At 33.8% G+C, this 10,158-nt stretch overlaps 1 protein-coding gene across 1 annotated transcript in view; it reads right to left on the bottom strand.

Annotated features, from left to right (window-relative positions):
- The window catches only part of LOC143031050 (BTB/POZ domain-containing protein 6-B-like), a 554,488-nt gene that overhangs the window by 541,691 nt on the left and 2,639 nt on the right, over positions 1 to 10,158 (bottom strand). The window lies entirely within an intron of this gene.

A 10,158-nucleotide genomic window follows, 5' to 3' on the forward strand; every position in this document is an offset into this window, starting at 1 on the left:
CATTTGCAGATTAGCATTTTTTAAGTCCAGCTTGGAAAAGAGTTGTCCCTTTCCAACTACAGACAAAAGTTCATCCACCTTTGGTAATGGATACTGATCTACTAGCAAAAACTGATTGAGGTATTTAATGTCTGCACATATGCGTACAGATTTCTGGTCTTGTTTTAAAACTGGTACTATCGGGGCTGCCCATTCACTGAATTCTACAGGGGAAATGATACCCTCCTTAACTAGGTTGTCCAACTCGTCTTCCACTAACTTTCGAAAATGGAATGATGTGTGTAAACAAAATTTGATGCAGCCTGAAGGGATTTCTCCCCGTCTTCTCCTTTTAGGCATGGGGGAACGGAGAGGGGGGGGTGCCGATTTAAAGAAGCGGCCTTGCTGTGGATGTGATGTGCCTTGCGACACTGCCTCTGACCCAGGGTAGTGGACAAGGTGCAGGGATGACCCGTCATCCAGGAGGTGCTGAGATAAGAGGGAGGGTGGAGGGGAGCGGAGTGTATTTAGGGATGGAATGGGTGGGAATGATTTTATGCCTTTTTCGTTTTGGCTACCTCCCTTGTAAGGGGAAAGAAGCCTTGGTATATTATGTATGTAAAACAGTTTTCAGAAACATCACCAATTATAATGAAAACATAGAAAATGAGAACCACTGATGTAGGGTCAATACATTGTCGTCAGGTTATCCGGGACTGACTGAACCATCCGCAACTGTCTGAACTGTCCATGGGAGGTTCTGCTCACGTCTACATCCTCTGAAGATTTGTTTCTGGTCCAGTTGTTTTAATTTTCTATGTCATCAACATCAACAAGAGGACAGGAGACACAAAATGGACCAGAACAACCAAATCTTCATACGCAATCAAGGGATGGAGACCCAGAGGATGTAGGCGTGAGTGGAACCTCCCACGGACAGTTCAGACTGTCGTGGACAGTTCAGTCAGTTCCAGATAACCTGACGACAATATATCAACCCTACATCAGTGGTTCTCATTTTCTATGTTTTCATTATAACTGGTGATATTATCATTGTTGATATTTATTTATATTTTTATTTATTTAGTTATTTTTATTCTCTCTGTCATCATTATTTCTATCATTACAATTGGTGTCAATATTTTTCTTGTTAATTCTTATATATATCTTTATCATTATTTTCATTTTCATGGACATTCATATTATTGAGATTGCCAGCATGACTATTCATTGCTGGTATTATTATTATTATCCATGTTTTTACCATTATTGTGTTTTTAATAAAGGACATTTGAGACACAGGTTGCTGGACACCACACTAATATTTGGAAGTTTTTCGACTGCCTGAAGAAAGAACAAAACTATATTAAAGTCAAAGTCGATCAATACTTGGCCGGGACTTCATCTCGACCACAAAGAAATAAATATTGTGACCCTTCTGAACAGATGAAAAAATATTGTAGAAAGATATCCTTCATATAGCAACGTTGTTGATTATTTGCGGGCAATAGCCCATAACCTAGCTTTCTGATTTTAAGTAAACCAATTTATAGTTTTAAGTTTAGTTTATACTAATTTGTCATTTTCAATAGTTCTGTCATTAAATAATATGAACTATTCTTAATAAATACTATGAAAAGAAACTCTAAATAAAGGCTATGAAGGTAATTATTTCGTCATCAAAGATAAAAATATGCTAAATCAAGGATGAAAATATGTCTCGGTTATATATTTCAAGTTAGAATATTTTCATTTTTATTTTTCGATGAATTGTGTATATCAATAAATTGAGCATGTCGATGAATTGTTGTTGGTGAATTGTTGTCAGTGAATTCACCTAGACCCTTAAAACATGACTAGGATTCAAGTTCTGTTCTCATGAAAAAAATTCCTTCTATTTAATCCTATCCACAATGGCTCATAAGAACTTAGTAGTTTTCTGAATTCCCTAATTATTTCTCACATATAGTATGGGATACCAAGGTAATAAATGATTCTCTGTCAATTTCAATTACATTCAAAGGAAATACCAAATGTTTCTACCTATGTTTAATAACATGGTTATGGGCCTATAATGCCTGCTACCAATCAACTTAAACACTCAAATGAAGGTTTTAAATAGAAAGCTCCTTTTAATCATGGCATAGTACAAAAGACTGGAAGGATGACTTATTCTACAGGTTTATAGAGAGAGATCTTGGGCAGAGTTCAGAGATCGAGTGACATCCTCTTTGGGCTTCACCTCCTAACAGAGGTGGTGAGGGGGTCGTCAACAATTTTGAAAATGGTCAGCTATACTCTCTATCTTGCAGGTTCCCATTATTGGTGCCTCAAGAAACAAAAGTATTCCACAAAGAAAATCCTGAAAATTTGCTAATGGTGTCATTTCAACAGGAAGTTTTACAGTGATTCAACATTTTCTTCCCTTTTCCCATGGTTTCAGTTTATTGTGTTGTACAATTCCATAAGGTCAGTCAAGCATAAGCACATAAGTTGGAATGAAGCTCTCATTCATTCATTCATTAGGTAGATGCTTTCTAAATTATTCTGTAGTAGAATGACAATTTTGCTATTTCCTTAAAGATTTCTTATGTGCCCATTAAGTTTTTCTATGATTGCCTCGTTATCTTTCTCACCATGGTCTCATGCATGACGAAGAAGGAAATTGGGACAGAGTAATGGGGTTACGGATCCTCCATTCTAAATTTTTCCTCTAATAAATGTCAAGGCATAGAAAGGTCTGGGACAAGGATTCCAACCATATCACAAGTAACTGGGTCATTAACTATGTGTGGATATGGTACAGAGTGTAACAGTGGAGATTGGTTGTATCATTTTGTGAAAAGATGAATGTGTTAGTACTAAGATGAAAGTGGGTTTCACTTTGGGAGTGATAAGGAAATGAGGGAGGAGAGAAGGAGGAGTAGCACTCACTGCTGATAAGTGATGAGATAGATACACTGAAAAGAAGAATTAAACACCTACTGAAATCCAGCTTATAATCTGTACAATTGGCTTTCATATTATTAGATACTAACATTTTCTTATATATATATATATATATATATATATATATATATATATTTATTTATATATATATATATGTATTTATTTATATATATATATATGTATTTACCTAGTTGTATTTTGTGGGAAAAGAGCTATGCTCATAGTGACTTGCTATTGTATTTTTCTGCATCCCATTTTTTCTTAGTCATGTATAGTGTTAGCGCTCACTGGTTCCTCATTCATCTTGTTCCAGGTATCTATCACTCTGTGTGGAAAGCTATTCTTTTTCAGATCTCTTCTATAACTGTCCTTCTTAAGTTTCTTCTCATGTACTCTTGTATTTCTTCTGTTCCATTTTAGTAGGGCATCCCTACCAAGAGTTTCCATTCATTTCATATCCTGTAGATGGCTAGCAAATCACTTCTTTCTCTTCTTTGTACCAGAGTTGGTAGATTTAGTTTATTCAATCTTTGTTTGTATGTCAAATTGCAGTGTTGGTGCCATCTTTGTCGTTGCTCTTTGAATTCTTTCTAGTTTTTTTTTTTCTTTTTTAATTAGGTGTCCACAGTGATGCTGCGTGTTCCAATTTTGTAAGTTTTTCCAACTAATTTGTTGACATGTTTGTCTGGTGTCATGTTATTTGAGATAGTTAGTTGTAGGTCCCTTTCTGAGTTTACTTTTTTACTTCCTTCTTACCAATCTTATATTGATATGGTATTCTATTTTTGCTTTTTCCAAATTCTATTATACTACATTTCTTAATGTTGAAGTTCACTTCACTCTTTTGACTCCACATCCAGACTGTCCAGGTCTTCTTGATAAGATTTGCAGTCTTCCTCTGTACTTACTCTCTTTGATAGTTTTGCATCATCTGCAAAGAAGTGTGTGTGTGTTTTGTGTGCATGTGTATACATAAGGCTTTCACAAAACCATGAAAAAGTGTGAAAAATTACCACAGAAGAGAAAAAACTTAGTAAGTACTTTCATATATTACATCCTCAAACATATCATCCCAAATGGATGACGGACAGATTGAAACATGAGATCGGAATGAAAAGAGGACTTTACGTAAAAATGAAAAACGGGGAATCACACCTTAGATCAAGATATAACGAAATGGCAAAGCTGGTTAAAAGGAATACACGTTCAGCGAAACGTAATTATGAAATCAAGGTTGCCAGTCAAGCAAAATCCAACCCAAAGGGTTTCTTTCACCTCTATAGAACAAAAAATAAAGAAAGAATAGGACCAATTATAAACAATGAAAATGTCATGATTGAATCGGAAGAAAAAATGAGTGAGGAGTTTAACAATTATTTTCTATCGGTATTTACTGATGAGAGGTTAGATAAAGTACCTGACTGCGATCCGATTTTCAGAGGGGATGAAGAAAGTAGTCTAACTAATATCAGCATTAGTAAAGAGGAAGTAGTCAAGCAGATTGACAGACTTAAAGCTACAAAATCTCCGGGTCCAGATGAAATTTTTCCAAGAATGCTTAAAGAGTGTAAATTTGAAATCTGCGACCAGTTAACTGAAATATTCAATAAATCGGTAGACACTGGTTCTGTTCCAACTGCTTGGAGGCAGGCAAACGTTGTTCCTGTTTTTAAGAAGGGAGATAGATCCTCTATATGCAACTACAGGCCAATCAGTTTGACATCGGTTATAGGAAAAATGCTTGAATCAATAATAGTAAATAGACTCAGAGAACACATTGAAGGGCATAATTTAATTCGTGTTTCACAGCATGGTTTCTCCAAGGGTAAGTCATGTGTGACTAATCTTCTATCCTTTTACACTAAGGTATATAAGGCGGCAGACAACAATGAAAATGACGATGTTATTTACCTTGACTTTAGCAAAGCGTTCGACAAAGTGCCACACCAGAGACTACTAAATAAAATCAAAGCCCATGGCATAGGAGGAAAAGTGTTAGAATGGATTAGAGCTTGGATTAGTAACAGAAAGCAACGGGTCACCATAAATGGAATAAAATCTAGGTGGGGCAATGTTACTAGCGGGGTTCCCCAGGGCTCGGTTTTGGGTCCCTTGTTGTTCATTATGTATATAAACGACTTAGACGAAGGGTTAAATAGTGATGTTAGTAAGTTTGCGGACGACACTAAAATAGGACGCCTAATTAGGTCAGGAGATGACGCCCAGATTCTGCAGGATGACCTTAATAAGCTGTTAACATGGTCGGTGAAGTGGCAAATGAACTTCAATATCTCTAAGTGTAGCGTGTTAAACGTAGGGCTACACAACCCCGAAAATAGATACAACTTAGATAACACGTTTTTAGAAAAATCTGAGTGCGAGAGGGACTTGGGAGTTCTGGTGAGTCCGGACCTTAAAACCAGGAAGCAGTGTATTAGCACCAGAAATAAAGCTAACAGAGCATTAGGCTTCATTGCTAGGACGGTAACGAATAGAAGTGCAGAGGTAATTATTAAACTCTACCTAGCGATAGTTAGACCCATCCTTGACTATGCGGTACAGTTTTGGTCTCCGTCCTACAGAATGGACATAAATTCATTAGAATCAGTACAGAGAAGAATGACCAAAATGATACAAGGACTCGGAAATTTGCCTTACGAAGAGAGGCTTAGGCACCTAAACTTACACTCTCTGGAAAGACGCAGAGTGCGGGGTGATCTAATAGAAGTGTTCAAGTGGATCAAAGGCTATAACAAGGGTGATGCAAACAAGGTCATCATAATAAAACAACAGGGCAGGACTCGCAGTAATGGGTACAAACTGGACAAATTTAGATTTAAGAAGGAAATAGGCAAGAATTGGTTTACTAGTAGGGTGGTCGATGAATGGAATAAACTTAGTAACCATGTAGTAAGCGCTGAAACTATCAGTTGTTTTAAAAAACGATTAGACAACTTTATGGATGGGGATGACAGGTGGTGATGGATACGGAGCTGCCTAGTGTAGACCCTATGGTCTTTTGCAGTCTCCTTTATTTCTTATGTTCTTATCTAATATACAAAAGTACTTGCTGTCTTAAAATCTTTCTTCTAAGATAACTTTTTGCATATATCATCAATAAGGGGCAAACTCTTACATCATGCTGGTGCCAGTGCCCTGTCTCTCTAAGCAAGCTCTCATGATGCCATCCTTCCTACTCAAAAAAAGAAAGAAAAAAAAATCTCAACTTTACTTAATCAGTAATCCCCCCTCTCTGTCCCCTCATGCAGAAAAAGAGAAGGCAGGGAGAAATCCCTTCAGGCAGTGTCAAAATGTTATTCACACATAAGCACCCATTACCCTCCTGCATCCCCTGCCCGCCCCTCCCTCTCTTGCATAAAAGTATCGTCGTCGTCTCTACGTAGTCACTCTCCACTCATCCCTACCTCCTGTTTTCTCCCTTCCTTCCTTCCTTACTCAACAGAAATTCCCCTCTTGTTCAACAGTCTATTCACCCCATCCATCCATCTCAGTCATCCCCTCAAATTCACTTTCTCCACCTCTGCCTTCTGCACCTCTTTGAATAATCTTTCATCTCTCATTCTTTCCATGTGTCCAAACCATTCCAATAATCTTTCATCAGCCCTATCTGCCATCTCCTTTGCCACTCCTGTTCTGTTCCTCACCTCCCTGTTTCTCACTCTATTCAATCTAGTAACCCCTATCATACTTCTCAAACAATACTATCAGCACAATCTCTCCATACAATCTCCTCTTCACATCCATTCCTAAATGCCCATTTATTATAACACTTTTTAATCCCTCAAGGCATTTACTTGCTTCTCTCAATCTACAAATAAATATAATCAATAAGTGTGTGTGTGTGTATATATATATATATATATATATATATATGTATATATATATATATGTATATATATATATATATGTATGTATCTATATTCATATATATATATATATATATATATATATATATGCATATATATATATATATATATATATGTATATATATATAATGTATATATATATGTATATATATATATATATGATGTATATATATATAATGTATATATATATAATGTATATATATATATATATATATATATATATATATATATATAAATATATATATATATATATATATATATATATTTTTTTTTTTTTTTTCAGAAACCACCAAGAAATTGAAAAAAAAAAAAAACAGATACTGAACGTTTTTGTCTATCAAGACATTTTCAAAGGTACTGAAAAGTATGAAAGAAAGAAACAATATACATAAAACAGAGGATATTTGGAAAGGTCCCATGTTACAAATTATCACACAAATTATCACCCACAATCTTGTCAATAATAGAATTGTCCAATTTAAACAAACTCAAACTCAAGTTCATATCATTTCCAAAATTTCTTTTTATGAAACAAGACTTAATGATATTTCGTTCTACAATATTGTTATAAGAGGTAATTACTTTGGAATTTCCCCAGTCGATATTATGACCATAATCCCCTTGGTGGACAAATAATCCACTTTACACTTGCCCCGTTCTAACACTATATTTATGTTGGTTTATTCTTTTATCTAAACCTTTGCCTGTTTGGCCCATGTCAATAAAATCACATTTTTTACATGGTATGCTATAAATACAACATTCTTTACTTCTTGGAGAATTTTCAATTAGCAGGCTCTTAATGTTATTATTGTTTTTATATACTACCTGGATACCAAATTTCCCAGTTACATATCAAAGATTATGTCGATTTAACTGAAAAGCTGCTTGGACAAAATCTCACATTTGATTTTAAGTTGGTTTGTTTTGATATTAAAAGTTTATTCACCCGAGTCCTGGTATTAGATTTGTTAATATTTCTAGAAAAAGAGTTAAAGAAGCATGACTTAACACTCACTGCTCATACTATTATTAGTTTAATTAAATTATGTGTAATAGACTACATTTGAATTTAATGGAAACTTTTATATTCAAACATTTGGTATGGCTATGGGGAACTGTTTGTCTCCAATTCTTAGTAATTTGTATATGGAGTTTTTTGAAAGAGAGCTGTTACCAAACATTATTCCACATTATGCAGTTTGGTACAGGTATGTTGACATCTTATGCATTTGGCCTAATAATCAACATTTGGATACTTTTTTGTCAGATTTAGATAATTTGGTGCATTCCATTACATTCACATTAGAGGTAGAAGTAAATAATGTTTTACCATCTTTAGATGTAAATATTTACCGATGTGGAAGATATTCTAAATTTGAAGTTTACAGGAAGCCGACCAATGTCCTTTCATACATCCATTTTTACTCTTACCACAGTCAAAACACCAAGTTGTCAGTTTTTTCTTCAATGTTCCTGAGAGCTTATAGAATTTCTTCCCCTGAGTCTTTGGATCAAGAAATACAATTTATCTATGACATTGGAGAAAATTTAAAATATCCAAAACATCTAATTGACAAGACAAAAATCAAAGCTAGGAAATCTTTTCTTAATACTTTACAGGTCAAACAATTTAATTATAAAAATATGTTAAGAATTCCTTACCATGAAAATTTAATCAATCTTCCTAGCATTTATAATAAATTTGGTATCCAGATGGTATTTAAAAACAATAATAACATTAAGAGCCTGCTAATTAAAAATTCTCCAAGAAGTAAAGAAGGTTGTATTTATAGCATACCATGTAATTACAAACTTGTGCTTTTGTTTACATAGGCCAAACAGGCAAAGGTTTAAATAAAAGAACAAACCAACATATATATAGTATTAGTACAGGGCAAGTGCAAAGTAGATTATTTGTCCACCAAAGGGATTATGATCTTGATATTGACTGGGGAAATTCCAAAGTAATTACCTCTTATAATGATATTGTAGAATGAAATATTATTGAGTCTTCTTTCATAAAAAGATGGGACACCACGAGCATAGCTCACCTTCCCATAAAATACAACTAGGATGAAAAAACAGAGTGTGCAAACACTATTCACGATTTTAAGAACAAAATTGATGCTGAAAGATACAAAGACGGGTTACCATGAGCATAGCTCCCTTCCTGTATAATACAACTAGGTAGATACACACACACACACACATATATGTATATATGCACAAATTTCACAAGTCACACGTGAATCACAAATATGCAGAGTCCACTAGGAAAAGGAAAAACACACGGAGTCCGAGCGCTTTCGTGATATATTCACATTATCAAGGAATACAGAAAGATGAGAACAATAAAATGGAGATACAGAGTATAAATAGGACAAGAGAGACATTTACCCTCCTCTCCGAAGCCTGAAAGCTCAGGTTGGGTCACTCAGCGTGGTCATGGCAACAGATCATTATTACATTAACTTTTAAAATATGTATCATTTATATTACTGACAATATATGGGTCTAATTTATATAATCCTAAACTATTATTGATGAGTTGGTCATAATTGCATTTGATAATTTCGGACTCTATGATATTTCTTTCTGTTAAATTCTTACATTGTAATATTTTTGAAGCATTTTTCCAGTCAATAGGATGGTCAAATTCACAAACATGTTTAAAAAGTGCACTAGATTCTTGGCCCTTTTTTATGCTGTTTAATCCTAACCTCTAATTCTTTTCCTGTTTGACCTACATAATATTTGTCACATTTACTACAAGATATTTTATATACACTGCCTGTAGAATTGTCAGGGGAATTCTTTATAAGATTTTTAGAGTTGTGTTGTTCAGTTTACAGGTTTCATTAAGGGCAGCGTCATTACTTTCCATGCTTACTGTATATACATATATAATATATATAGTTTATATATGTATTTATCTATATATATATATATATGTGTGTGTGTATATATATATATATATATATATATATATAATATATACATATATATATACATATATACATATACATATATATATATACGCATATATATATATACATATATATATATGTACATATATATATATATATACATATATATATATATATTTATATATATACATATATATATATATTCATATATACATATATATATATATATATATATATATATATATATTTATATATATATATACATATGTATATACAGGTTGACATTCAAAAATCCGGCAACCTGGGGACCTGAGGGCTGCCGGATTTTTGAAGTTTATAATTTTGTATGGTGTACCCCGTATATATTTAAAGAAAATTGCCACTTGTACAGTCCTTTAATGGAAAAAATAAAC

This window comes from Oratosquilla oratoria, chromosome 12 (genome assembly GCF_046742065.1).
Source record: "Oratosquilla oratoria isolate Oo_2021 chromosome 12, ASM4674206v1, whole genome shotgun sequence".
NCBI classification, from domain to species: Eukaryota; Metazoa; Arthropoda; class Malacostraca; order Stomatopoda; family Squillidae; genus Oratosquilla; species Oratosquilla oratoria.